The sequence below is a fragment of the Ixodes scapularis genome, unplaced genomic scaffold (assembly GCF_016920785.2).
Source record: "Ixodes scapularis isolate PalLabHiFi unplaced genomic scaffold, ASM1692078v2 PGA_scaffold5__190_contigs__length_132052651, whole genome shotgun sequence".
Lineage (NCBI taxonomy): Eukaryota > Metazoa > Arthropoda > Arachnida > Ixodida > Ixodidae > Ixodes > Ixodes scapularis.
Window position 1 is genome coordinate 101,784,146 of NW_024609880.1, and position 14,635 is coordinate 101,798,780.

General features: G+C 43.7%; 1 pseudogene; it reads right to left on the reverse strand.

Annotated features, from left to right (window-relative positions):
* Positions 1-249: 249 nt before the first annotated feature.
* On the reverse strand, positions 250-14,159 carry LOC120836279 (annotated as a pseudogene).
* Between the last annotated feature and the right edge of the window lie 476 nt (positions 14,160-14,635).

Here is a 14,635-nt window from a genome sequence, read left to right on the forward strand (position 1 = left end):
AAGGAAACAATGCCATTTATGTTGTCTCACAAGGAAAGTAATCTAGAGAACCATAGCAAAACATAAAATTGACCTGCGCAATCTTCACCCTAAAAAAAACAACAACAACAACAATAAAAATAACACAATATTTTATGTAGCTTTTTCCGATGGTATTATGAGTGTATGCCTGAAAAACACGAATGGCGCTTTTAGACACCAATGGTCATATGAGTCTACTATAGCTCTTGTTTGAGTGAACGCAATTGATTACCATGCTTTATTTGAATCTTTGTAGTCCATTGTCAATAGTGCGCTTTTTGTGTCATATTTTGCTTCGAGGAACTCCATTTTTACGCATGTTGCTGGAAATCCCAGTAGATAAAGATCGGACGTGGAAGATTTGAATCCGAGATAGTTGTCCTTGTTTTTAAGTTAAAAAAACAGCTAATATTAAAAACGCAAAAAAAATTGGAAGCATTTAATGTACACTTATTTGATTTTATTTATGAGTGCCTAAGTTACGGCTTTTTATATTCAGCACATTTATATCACTTTTATTTCGTTTCAGTTAGGCAAAACATTATTAAAACACATGAGCTCATTGTGATCGTAAATCATGAATAATGCTCTGCTTAGCTTTTAACGTTAAATATTTTCAATCCAAGATAGCTCGATATATATATTAAAAACTGAGGCGAAAATTAGCAAACATCTAATGACTTAAAAGGTCTAAGTTTCTCGCAGTAGTCTCGGGTAACTCATTGAGATGTTACAAGAAATGTAATTTACGTTACATCTGATAACCTTACAGCTGTTGTGGCGAAGCGTATGAGCATACAACTAAATGTCTTGTATGCCCCTGAAAGAAAAATAAATTAGTAATTTACATTTAAGAAGCATGGAAGCCATTTACCTATTTACCCGACTGGAAAACAAACGTTTTCACATATGTCATACTTCTTAGTCACCCGTGTCACATGGTAGAAAGACTCACGTCATTCGCTTGACTGGGAGTGCTAGCGCGACTGGGAGTCGTAAGACTGCTGGGAGTCGTTGGACTGCTGGGAGTCGTTGGACTGCTGGGAGTCGTTGGACTGCTGGGAGTCGTTGGACTGCTGGGAGTCGTTGGACTGCTGGGAGGTGTAGAATCACTGGGAGTGATAGGAGTTTCAGGTATCCTTGTGGGAACATCGGCCTTCAAGAGATTGAGTATCACATTTTGTGCGTAAAAATGCTTTTTAAGAGAGTTGTTAATATTTTTAGTGAGAATATTCGAGGCTGAAAAACACAGTCCAGTTGTTTGGTTTTGAGCGTTCCTGAGAACCCGACGCATGCAGTTTGCACGAGTGGTAGAAGATCCAGGATGAATTAAATTTTTTGTGGTCTCGTAAATATTTGGCGTAACTATAAAAATAAAAAAGAAACGAAGGTTGCAGCTAAACAGGGGGACGATCCTACAGCGCTCAAGAACAGTGACCAAGAAATGCAGCAACGCACAATACACGACATGCGCTTACTGGTAATGCATTTGTGATTTTGAAGTATAATGAGTGTTACCGGTGCTACAGCGTTATCAGAACCCATACCTTTGTGTTGAGAGTTCCCATTGCTTCATGTCAGTATGTTTGTATGTTTTGTTTATTATTTTACCTAACGTTTCTTTCTGTTTTATGTATTAAAACTTCAGATGCGAATCAACGCTTCTCATCTTGTGTCTGCTACTTATTTTAAATTTTGTTCTTGAGCGGTGTAGCATATTAATAATGTTAAACATATACCAACTGGTCCAATGAGCTTTTACCAAGACGGGTTTTGCGCATGCTCCCGTTCTCCATGAACAGCGGCGAAAGCTCGGATTGTGGGTGGATAGAAGCAAAAAGGGGGAAGCTCCTTTGGGAGAAAAGCCCTATGTTCTTCCCCCTCTGCGTCTCGTGTGCTGCAATTTGTATTCAAATGTGCACTACGTTGTTACACGCAACGCAGTTTTCTAGATGAAACGCTCGTCTTACTAGATGCTGGCAAACGGGAAAAAACTCAGATTCGATCGAGCTATGAGCCGTTATCTTGCCAAACGACGTGCCGACCGTCCGTTCTCGCTTGCGTCGCTTCGACCGCAAAATTGCCAGTCTGCTTGAAGAGAAAGCGCAAAGAGGCTAGGCTGGAAATAGGGTGAAATAATGTCAGAGAATTATTTCAATATATTTTTAATTAAATTTTGATATACAACGAGAACGAACTGCGGGATCACAGCCTGAGTTCATCCATGGAGCCAATCGATGGCACAAGCCGCCAAATAATCGAAAGGGTTCAGTTCGCGTACGTGACCAGGTGTTATATTATTTCTTTTTAGAGCGCAGCTCTTAGGGGCCCGTTCCCGGCTTGAGCGGCGTCGGCGTCGGCGGAACCAAGGTCGTCCCAAGGTCACGCGGCCCCCCAAGGTCATCCCAAGGTCACCCCAAGGTCACGTGACCCCCAGAGGTCACGTGACCCCTCCCCCAGGGTCACGTGACACCCAAAGTCACGTGACCCCCGAGGTCACGTGACCCTAGGAAGTCACGTGACACCCCCCGAGGTCACGTGACCCCCCGCCGAGGTCACGTAACTGATGACGTCACCGGCGTCCGCATCGTCATCACTGATGACGTCATCAGTGACGCCACTGATGACCTCACCGGCATCCGCATCGTCATCGTCATCAGCACTGATGACGTCATCAGTGACGTCACTGATGGCGTCACCGGCATCCGCATCGTCATTGTCATCATCACGGATGGCGTCATCAGTGACGTCACTGATGACGTCACTGACATCCGCATCGCCATCGTCATCATCGCTGATGACGTCATCGGAGTCCGCATCGTCATCGTCACTAATGACGTCATCAGTGACGTCACTGATGACATCATCGGCATCGTCACGTGACCCCCCAGGTGACTTCACCCCCCAGTACCCTTCCCTCCTCCTCCTCAAGAGCTGCGCGCTAATTCGGTGTTACAGGGAGTTGCAAACGGCTTTCACGTTTTTTCTTGTGAAAATAAAACACAGCGCCTAGTTTTTTTTACCGTTGGCGTCAGTGTGAATGAATATCAGAGCTTCCTCTGAAAAAAATTGTCGGAGTTCGTGGCTCAAGCTGTGCTTTTTTGATGCCTGCAAAGGAAGTTTGTTTCTTTGCGAAACACCCCCACGTAGTGTCGTTTTTAGAAAGCTCAGTCGAGCAGCTCTAACAAGGTTTCGGCGAATAAATGTAAGGAAAAAGAAAAGCTGAAGATGCTTTTTAGCTGCTTCGTGGAGTGGCCTCTGAAATATTGGCTAATGCTCTAAACTTTATTGGATTCGAGCGAATACTTTCTTGCTAACAGAGGCCCCACGCAAATTACTTTGCCGCAGCTGAAGAAGCATTTTGATGAATTCAGTTCATCTGAGCATTGGTTAGGGCACTGAGCCCCAAAAGCAGGTGGTGCCGTATTGTTCTGAAAGAAATGTATGCGTACACGTTGATTTCTTTAAAATAATCCAACGACATCATCGACATGAAATATCGGAGCACTCTATCCACGAGGCATTGAGAGCTGAAGACACATCGTACAGTAATAAAGAAAGGCGTTAAAACTGAAGTAATTCGTCAGTCTTGAGAAAGGTAGTTTTTTTTCGAATCTTTCCGGTTCAGTCTACTTGTCATCATCCAGTCTTCAGACCCAGATTCCAGTATAGCAATGTAGCTGGCACTTTGAAGGTGATCAAAAGGTAAGTCATGTCAAGGCAAGACACATATTTCTAAACCTGTTATGTCGTTTTGCTTATGGTAAATAAACTACAGAAAATCATCTAGAGCCGGGTCTTGTTTACAAAAACCACTGGGGATGACGGTGACTCTAGTGATAACCAAATACTATAAAAGCGTGCAAAAGTGTTGTTTATCTCCTTATGCTCTGTCATTCAAACTCTTCGTGGATTCTAATGCACCAGAGCATGATCAGCAGTGTTGATGACGTGGCTCACAAGTGGTGCGCACCCTAGTTCTTCTGGTGCTATAGTAATGCTCTGTCAAAACTCCATGAGCAGATTTTGTAGTTGTGGTTTTTGTTCTTTTGTTAGGGTGTGTCGAAGCTTAAATTCTGACCCCTGAAGATTGAGTCCTTGTCCAAGGTAATTTTCCGAAAAAGACAACGTTGGGGGTTGAGAAAATAATGGCGGCTGTCGCATTCGGGAGGGCTAAAGTCTCTGGTTGAAAGTCTTCACTATATAGGGCGACCACATTCATCAAGGTAGAAAACGGGACATCCCGGCGTCGACGACGGAAAAGGAGGGGGGGGGAGGCGTAATAAAGATTGAAGTTGGTAGAAAAATTTAATAAAATAACGACTCTTATTTCAAAACGATACCATATTGCATTAAGCCCTAGGAAACAGTCACACTCACAGTGTTCAGTTGCATGCACTAATTCGGAATTCCCTGCTTTGGGTCCTTCGTTGGTGTGGGCGTATTTTGCAAACGACTGAAGTTTCCTAAGCAGGACTTTACCGTGCAAGACTCACTTGTAAATGTCTGCGCACTTAAATGGGAAGTTCAACCGCACAAGTAGTATTGCTCGCAATGTTGAAACAAGAAGGCGAGACTTCTGGCATGTCCACATGGAGTTCATAATTTCAAAGACGCGCTCCACTGGAGCCGCGATTGCAGGGAAGCACAGAGCCAGTTCCACGACTCGGGAATCTCGGCGCAGCATACACTCTCTGTTTTCATCTCTTTAAAGAGTTGCACCCATCTCTCAGAGATTGTAATACCTGAAGAGTTCCAATATTCTAGTTTCTTTTCAATTCTTTTATTGACAAGGGTCCAAGGTTAAAGCACACGTACAGTCACGATCAGAAGTAATTGGAACACGGGAGGAATGGCCCAACTGCATTGCAGCGCGATCTAGCCACACTCGTGGGAACTGATAGGAGACTACGCGCATGCGGGCATGCCCGCGCCGATGGCCTCTCCGCTTCTCTCGACCTATTCCTTTTACCGGCGGTTCGAATCGTTCTTTACCGCTTCTGGGACGCAACGCTACGTCGCCGATGGCGCTGATAGCAAACAGCGGGCACGCTTCCCGCGCTCTGTAGTGTCTATAATATATCTTTAATATATTATCTTGACACAAATGAAATAAAAACGCGGTTCGTTGCTTGGAATTAAGGGTCTTTGTCAACTTTGGGTGTAAGTTTCTGCAGCTGGCGTTGCAATCTACTCGAGAACAATTTAAAGACCTTTTTTACGAAGCGATGCGTCACGCAGCGCTTGCCGCGTCATTGAGCTAGCACCGAAGCGCTTTAGAGTGCCCCCGTTTCCTCAGTTCGCGCTCGCGGGGAGCGTCCTCGTAACGCTGACGGATGCTATCAACGCCGTCACGGTTGCAGTGCTGTATCTGAGAAGCAGCGAAGGATTATTTGCACCGCCGGTAAATGAAATAGATAGATCTGTGAAAAGGGACTGTCGACACCGGCAGGTAGGCATGCGCTGAGTCTCCTATCAGTTCCTACGAGCGCGGCGAGATCGCGCTGCAATGCAGTTGGGCCACCGCTCCCGTGTTCCAATTGCTTCTGATCGTGACTGTACGTTTCTACGTTATTTTCGAAAAAGAGTGTAGTGTCGCCAACCAAGATTCGACATAAATGCTATATCCAATAAAAAAATTACACACGCATATTTTGCGAGAGAAAAAGTGTTTGTGGTCAAGAACAGTTCTAAATGCTACTCTCTGTGTAAATATTTTAAAGTATTTATGGTTATTTTTGTCAAATATACTAGTAACGAGTAGGCATATTTTCGGTTTGCTTCAACTCGCATGGTGCCAATTTCAAAACTATGCACTCCGGCGAAAACGGGACATGATTCATCATTGAGACAAAATACGGGACGGCAGAAGCGGACCTAAAAAACGGGATTGTCCCGGCCAAAACGGGACGTCTGGTCACCCTATTACTATATTATGACCAGGTCAACATTCGCCAGGTTTGAAACTGGAAGTATTAGACCGCCTTTTTCGCAGAAAACAAGGCAACATGGTACAGCGAATTCCATAACGGGACGATATTGTAGCAGTTATTAAAATAGGATCTGTGTTTTGCGTTGTCGAACTTGAAATTTTTGCTGAAGCCCAAACTGCGAGGAGCCTAGGTACAACAGTGTTTTATGGTGCGAAAATACAAGATAGCCATGGTTTGCGATTGACCATTTGTACCAGCAGTGGATAGTAAAATAGAGTGGCGGTTTTGATGTTCAAGTAATTTTGAGCCACAGCTTTCGCGGTCAGGTTTTTCAGGCTTGACAACGCTAAGCCACATTTAGCCATCATGCCTCCAAACTTCCACGAAATGGCCTGTTTAGTTTCTTCGCTATGTTCCGGAAGCAAATCTATTGCAGGCCTACTAGACAGATTGGCAATATTCAACGTCGGCAGGGCTGTCAAATAATGATGACCTCCTCAAAACGAGACAGAAATTTGAAATTTCGAACGGAAGTCGCGGACAAATCTTACAAGTCATTGCAACTTGCGCAAAATTATGCCGGGAAGGTTAGGTTTTTGCCCTTTGATTTTCAAAAACAAGTTGTTCGTCTTTTTCAAAATGTACCAGAAGTGCTTTGGGCAAACACACTTAGATGATTGCAGAAATGCAAGAACAATGGGACTTATAGCTGCTCTTGTTTATACAATAGCAATCACATGTTGCCCCGACTCCCGAAGATGAACGAAAAGGCAACGTGCTATTGAAGTGCGCAGAGACGTTGTCACAAGCGGGATAGGATGCACTGCATAAGATTAAACTTTGCCACTTTCTCTTTCACTGGGCACTTTCGGCGATGGTACAGGTTAGGACTTACGGGACCAAGCGTTTTGTGCATGATCGAGCAAAGTGACTAAAGTTAAGACACGTAAAGCAACCACCTTTACTAGGATGAACCGCGGAATAATGTAGCGCCATATCTGGAGACCGGATGCGAAATTTCTATACCATGTCGCTTTTTTGTTGGCTATTTTAACACTGGGTGCACGGCACAGTGCTGTGCAAGTCGTGGTCAGGCAGGAAAGCCGAAAAAAAAACGCTGAATGTCGCTGTCCTTGATTGTGTTGGTTCAAGAATCATTGCAATCTCCTCCAAGATGGTCTTTCTACATCCGACGAGTAATTCTAGCCTCCATTCGCTAGACTGCGTAAGTTAACTCTTGGAGCGTTGGTCCTTGCCGATGGTGCTTCAAAGCAGTTAGGCAAAATTGCTTCAGATGTTAATTACCAATGCGGGCATTTAAAGCTTCTACTTGGAGCTGATATAAGAAAAAGGCTCGGAGCAGACATGTTCTGCAAACAAACGCAGCGGTGCAGCGCAGTTGGGTAAACATAACACGAGTTTTCCGTGCTGTGTCCAGCCCATCAAAGTAGGAAACTGTTTGAAATTAGATGAAGAAAGCTTGCGAACACGACTGCAGATCGAATTCCAGCTGAGTCGAAATTTTTGGAGTAAAAGTAAACTTTCCCGGACCAACCATATGGTTTCTTGAAAATAACGTGCCGTTGGTGACTTGGAAAACCTTCTCGTTGCTCAACATGGAGGTGTTTCTCAGCCTGTCGAACCCTAGATTCTATGAACAAAAAACAGCGATTCACGCGTTACCAGACATCGGAAACCTGACATTCGACCGCAGTTTCCAGCAGAGACAGACGGCTTTGGACTAAATTGGTGACGGTTCCAAGCAGGTTCGGGGGCTCGATGGTGTTGCATTCAGCGGGGAGATTGCATAACCGTTCCGTGGTTTGAGTCGAAACAGAAGTGGATACGATATCACTTGGCTCCGATCGGTTTGTCATTTGGTTACCCCACCGCTGATACCAAATTTTGCGGATGTCTCAGCTCACGAGAACAAGGGCACACAGAGCACAATCCCCAGTTCAACAATATCGTCTTCCTTTACTAATTGTTTTCTAGCACTTGTTTGTTAATATATTATAAAGTCCAATTAATTTCTACATAGTGTAGAAAAATCAGGTAGCTGAATTAATTAAGAAGGGACTTGGAGATATTCTATAATTTTGTGCTCCACTTCCGCATGTGCTGTTTTATAGTTTTGTACCATTTGATGTTGTTACAGATTTTTGTTTTGTTTTAGTTTACATAATTTACATCGATAATGAGTGCTTTTCTTGCTCGTTAATTATAGTGTTGTATTCATTGAACATCCGACCTCGTCCCTCGTACCGTATTTGAATGAATGCACTGGGTAGTTTCGCGAAGACCGTAGACTTCCTGGACACAGGGAGGACGCCCCGGCGGTTTGCATTCTTTTGGGGCTTCTCCATCACCTTCTGTATGTAGAATCCAGAATGTGCACTCTGAAGAAGAAAAAAAAGGGACAATGTTAAACAAATCCTAATCGTTTTTTCATATTTTTTAAATGCGCTTAGAGCTCCACAGGCAAGCAAATTCACGAATAGGGCTAACACATTCGAAATATGGCGTACTTGTCTGACGGAAGCTATTGTAGGTATTGTACCATAAGCACTCAAAAGCAAGTGGTGAGCACATTATCGTGGATGGAAACGGCTCGATGAGCGTAAATGGAAAATGAATGTTTAATCAGCGAATTTGTGTCAGAAACAAAAGAAAGAATGAGCGTCGAAACAGCTGCAGCGAGCGTCGCAGCGTCGGCGCGACAGTTGGCTTGAGCGAGGCTGCGAGACTGACTGAATCGGCAAGGCGATGGTCGGCTCCTTATGTACTACACTCGGTATCTCGAATATTTGATTTTGAAAGTTCGGGAGTGAGCTAGGGCGAGACTGACTCGGCAGGGTCATATAGGTTTTTTTATCTTTCACACTCGGGATAAGAGTAAATTTGGATGTTCTGGACGTAGGAAGAAACGTCCCTTCTCGGTCGTGGACGCGGCAATATGAATCTTAAAACAATGCGTTCCCATAATTTCTGGATGGCTAGTTATCATCTGCTAGAGGACGAACAAACAGAATTCGAATCTAAATTTGGTAGGGTAGAGTGTGGTAAAATGGGACAGTCAATATATTTCTCCAGTAAATAGTTGCAAAAAGGTTAACTCCTATATTCATGACGCCGTGGTTGTGGTATTTTCAACTGTAATGGCGTCCTGCTTAGCGTGGTGTACACGATCTGAATAAGTTGTTGCCACTTCGGCACTCAAATGTAAGTAACACACATTCGTTTTTCTTGATTTGTGAATCAAAATGGTTTGACCAACGGTAGTAGTAAACTAACCTTTAAAATATGTGTTAGTAGGTTGCTTTTAACCACAGCTATTTAAGCTTCAGGTCTCACTTGTTGCCACAATTGGCAACTTACCATGTGTAAGGCAGTTTGGGAGGAATGGGACGCTGAAATGGTGAGAGGAAAGGGACAGTGTCTCAGTTCTCTTTTTATAAAGATTGTTGATCTGACTGGTGGGCTCGTAATAATGCTGGCTCTTCTAATTTTACTTCATATAAATTTGAGCTACAATTATTTGGTTTCTTTAAAACGTTACCGCATTCTTAATCCCCGGTTCAAAACCACAGACAATCGGAGGAAAAAAAAAACGACTGCGATCGGGCTTCATGCCTGATGAAGCCCCGTTTGCTTATAATACTCACTAACGCTAGTTTTAGCGCAACCTTGCATGTGCCCCATTTCTCCTTGAGGGAAGGGTGGAATAAAACACACTTTCGTTCTTGCATTTTTTTACATTTATGAATTATGAAAGTGTTATGACAAAGTGCTTTTCAACCGATGTGAAGGGTCTTTTACCCTGCAGTTAGGACCATTAAACTTGTTTTTATGTGACGGCTAAAAACTGCACAAAATTTATAGTGTGAAAACTGTCCCATTCCTCCTCACTCTCCCCCTAAATATGCATGGTTTTCACATTGTTGAGTTTACATTAGAGGATATTTATTACTACTATGTCTACGAGTGACGCCTATATTTATTGAATATCTGTCGTTTCAGTTTGGTTTCCAGTGAGATGAAAAGTTGTAAGCAGCTCTCCTAACGTTGTTTTGGAGGCCTTAACGAAGCATGACTAAATGACAACAGTTGTAGTAGGCATGAAACAAGAGCATTATGTTTGCGACATTGCCGTTTGTTTAACGACAGTTTTTTTAGAAACTAGGAATGAAAGGGACGAAATCATGTGTAATACGCACAAGAAAGGCATGAGAAAAGATTAAAATATTAATTTCATGCGCAAAAAAAAAGAGGCAGAACTTTACGCGCATAAATGCATACAGGCAAATATTCGTACCTTTCCTAGTTGACGTCTTTAGGACATAACAAGAAGTATAATCAGTGTTAATGAGCAAATATTCAACTGCTCTCCCTGTTAGATCTGAAAGATGAAACCAAGTAACATCTCTAGGTCATGTGGCACACCTCTCACGTGACCCCCCAGAGAAACGTTTCCGCTAGATCGAAATTTTTCCGCTAGATTTAGCGGGGAAATTTTTCCGCTAAATCCAGTGGACAATTTTTTCCGCTAGATTTAGCGGGAAAACTTTTCCGCTAGATTTAGCGAGAAAATTTTTCCGCTAGGTTTAGCGGGGAAATTTTTCCGCTAGATTTAGCGGGGATATTCTTCCTCTAAATCTAGCGGGGAAATGTTTCCGCTAGATTTAACGGAGAAATTTTCCCGCTAGATTTAGCGGGGAAATTTTCCCGCTAGATTTAGCGGGAAAATATTTGCGCTAAACTTAACGGGGAAAATTTTCCGCTAAATTTAGTGGAGAAATGTTTCCGCTAGATTTAGCGGGGAAATTGTTCCGCTAAATTTCGCTGTTTTATGGACGCGGCTTTATGGCCAGTCGCTGTTTTACGGCCTCGTCCACAATTAAACGACGGCTAAACTTCACTGAGGATTGGGGCTAAACAGCACCCTATGCAGACTCCTTTCTTTTGTCTGAAGTTCTTCCCCTTATATTCTACCGGGGTGGATTGAAGGTAAATGGCTATTAATTGTACGAAACGTGCCGCTGACACACCGGATGAGTTCTGGAAATCAGAAATCCCAAGCTCGTAAATAACATGAGAAACGTAGTCTAGGAGTACTTTGAGGTCTAATATATAGTACATATCTTCTATGTCAAGCAAAAACATGGCAGTTGGCGTGGAAGAGGAATGTAGAGGACTGATGCGTGAAATCAATTCCATAGAGTTCGAACCCCTGAACGGTTGCTGAAGGCGAACTTCCGAAAGGTGCTTGTGCAAATAGAGGCCAACTGTTTTTTGGCAACAGCCCCTTTCGGAGGTGATGCTTCTAAACGGAATTCCATCTTAGTGAGTCTTTGCAGAAAAGAAAACGGATGAGTACTGATTTGCAGGACGACCGATAGCTTTCTTCAGGTTTGGGAGGTTGAGCCCTGCCGGCGCTGTAGCCGCTTCTGCTCCTCTCGGCGACGAGAATGCTTTCGCACCACGGTTGAGAGTTGAGCTTGTTGGTACATACTTGTAAATATATCAGCTTGAACTTTAGAAATAACTAGAACACAAGACAGAAAAGACAGGATATGACACACAGCTGTGGTCATATCTTGTCCTTTCTGTCTTCTGTTCTAGTTATTTCTAAAGTTCAAGCTGATATATTTACAAGTATGCTTTCGCACTCACAACTCATAAGAGATGCTTAGGTGTCCTCGAAGTATCCGGGCAAAGTAACGTGAAACCAGAGTAACTTGTAAGCTGCAACTTACTCAGTAACTTAAGTTGTAACGTCGCCAGTAAAGTAATCAGCTACATTTGTAAGGAAAAATTAGTAATGTTAACAGATTAGATTTCAAATCGAGTAATTTGTAATATCAATCTATATAATTATTCATGTAATGTACACAAGGTGGGTGACTCTGTACTATTTGATTGGATTTTGAAATATTTTGAAGCGATGTTCGTACACCCCTGCACTCGGTTTCACCTTACGATGGACCGCAGCGGACGCTACGGGTCACGGCAGCTAAGCCAGCTCCGTGAATCTATCACGTGCTTACGCGCCCCGCGCGTCACTGCTTGCCTCCTGAAGATCGGCTGGCACTCGCATGGCCATAGATTGGTTTCGGCTTACGACCAACTGCAGCGTCTGCTGCGGTTTATTATAAGGCAAGATAAAGCATAGTATTTTTTTCAGCCTCACGTAACGCAATCACGTAAACGGAACTACTTGGAACTACTGTCACTTCTGCTTCTTTCTTGCTTCTGTTTGTACACTTATCGTCACGGGCATCGTGTAATACAAAGCAGACGCAGCGGAATGATTGGCGAGAGATACCAGTTTGCCGTAGCGGACACGGCGTACAGATGTGCATTACGCGTAACGCGGATGGGCATGCAGCAAGGCAACCCTACCACATGACGCCCAACGTGGGGCCATGTGGTAGAGTTTCCTCGCTGCATGCCCATCTCGACGACCGCGACCTGGAGCGTGCCATAGCGCTGATACAGTGTCGCCGGCCAGACCTTCTGCGACGACCCCCTCGCAGCGACGACCACGACGACACTGTCATTGAAATGCCTGACGCTTGGAAGGGGGGGGGGGGGGAGTGTGAGAGCGAGGGTCGGCCACCACCACCAGAGGCCGCTGCTGACCACCCAGAGTGGACAACGTCCAGGCTGCGCAACAGCGCACGAAGGACAGGCGCGAGAGGATATAAAAGAGGGGACACACCCACAGAAGGGGGAGACGGATCGAAGGCACGGAGACGCGTAGTTTGAATGCCCGGCATTGTTATACTTCGCTACTAACAACCTTTTTGCTGTTATGCTAATAAATGTAGTTTCTTGTTTTGGAAACCCCGGCTTCGTGTTGTTCCTCCCGGAGGGGCATGCAGCAAGGCAACCCTACAACTCTTACTTGGGTTGAATGGCTCCTCAAAGCGAAATTCCAGAACAGGGAGGTTCGTTTTAGATCTCTTTGACGTGACGTTCAGTAGCTCGCTCTGGCTGGAAAGGTTCACACATATTGATCGCACAATTTCTTTCTGCGAAGACATGCAGTGAGCATAACGTAACAGTATCATAGATTCTTTGCTGTCAACTGATCTTTACTCCGATGTTATACACTTTGGAATGGGTATTTTTAATGATTAAATGAACACATACCCGCCATAAATATTTTGATTTCTTAATAACGTCATTACTCATGATCGACGTCCGGAAGCGAGTGTAAGGTCGTAATTAACGAATTAGCTATCCTATATTCCGGACTTTTTAAATTTTACGCAGTGTGGACTATCTACAGATGCGGCTTATACAAGAAGTGTTTTTTTCTAGGTCGTTAGTTGTAACGACGTGATGGATTCTGTGAATGACAGTGTATTTTAATAATGATTAATGTATGAGACAAACATATTTGTGAGCTAAAAGGTAGGGCTTTCGACAAGATGTGCTGTGTATGAGGATGTTTATATGTGCCGACTAGGCACGAAATGCAAATTATGCCCCGTGTGCACATTGTGCACTAGATGCGCAAGCTACATAAAAAAGCTTTATTTTCTAAATTAAAAGTTGCTTATGCAGACTATACTCGGATTCGCACAATAATACAGGGATTTGAATTCTCTCATTAATATTTGGCTTTGTTTTAGATGGCATATATTAACTTGCAGCCTATAGTCCACTTGGCTAGAGGAATTGTTTATTTTCTAAAAACAAACATTCTCCTTCATAATATTCCGTAGAGACACTCGGCCGTGAAAACAGTGCAATACCAACCCCCCCTCTCCCCCCCCCCCTCCCCACAAAAAAAAGAGCAAGCAGGGAGTTTTGCCTCTAAAGAAGCATCAAAATATGACACACAGTGACCAAATTTGTGTCCTCAGAATAATGCAGTGGGGCTTACCTTACATTATCACTGTCCTTGTAATACAAGAGCATCAATGCGCTTTTTGAGTCTTCTTCAACGCTAATGATCTCCATTTCCATGCACGAAGTGTGAAACCCAATTAGCGGAGGTGGCGTGTCGGATGTTCGCTTTTCCAGAAACAATATTTTCTCATAGAGAGATGCCAAAATCTAGTGGTTAAATAAATATTCATTATGCAGCTTATATTCTTCGAGAACTTCATATGTTGGAAACACTTTCAGGCTGTTATTTATGTTCAGGCAACGAAAGGAGTGTCGATTTGCTACCGTGCGGATCCGCCCTGGCATTTCCATCCGAAGTGCCTGGTTTCAATTCTAATGTGTTTTTAGCATTTATTAACGGCATAGGTTAGTGATATTTGAATTGAAAATATTCATATGCCCGCCCTATTGAAAAACAAACAAACAAACAAACGCACCCATACGACCCATAGCTTATCCTATTATACAACCCGAAGGGTGCATAGAAAAACAAAAACGATTAATTAACTGGATATTTTGCTGGTCTTTTTCAAGCGCTCCCATCTTCTGAATCAGATCTGGGAGATCCAGGAGCGTCTCCAAAAGCGAGCCAGAAAACTGGCGCGGCAACCGAATGCTCGGCAACTTTTAAAAGAGGCCCAAGTGCCGACACGGAAACAGATACCAAGGGCACCTTTCGCAACCGCTCCATTGCCAGGGCGCAAACTTCCAAGAGTTTAGCCAATGCCATTTATTCATCCAGCGCCGCCTCGCATGTCCGCATGCCCGAACGATAAGTTGCA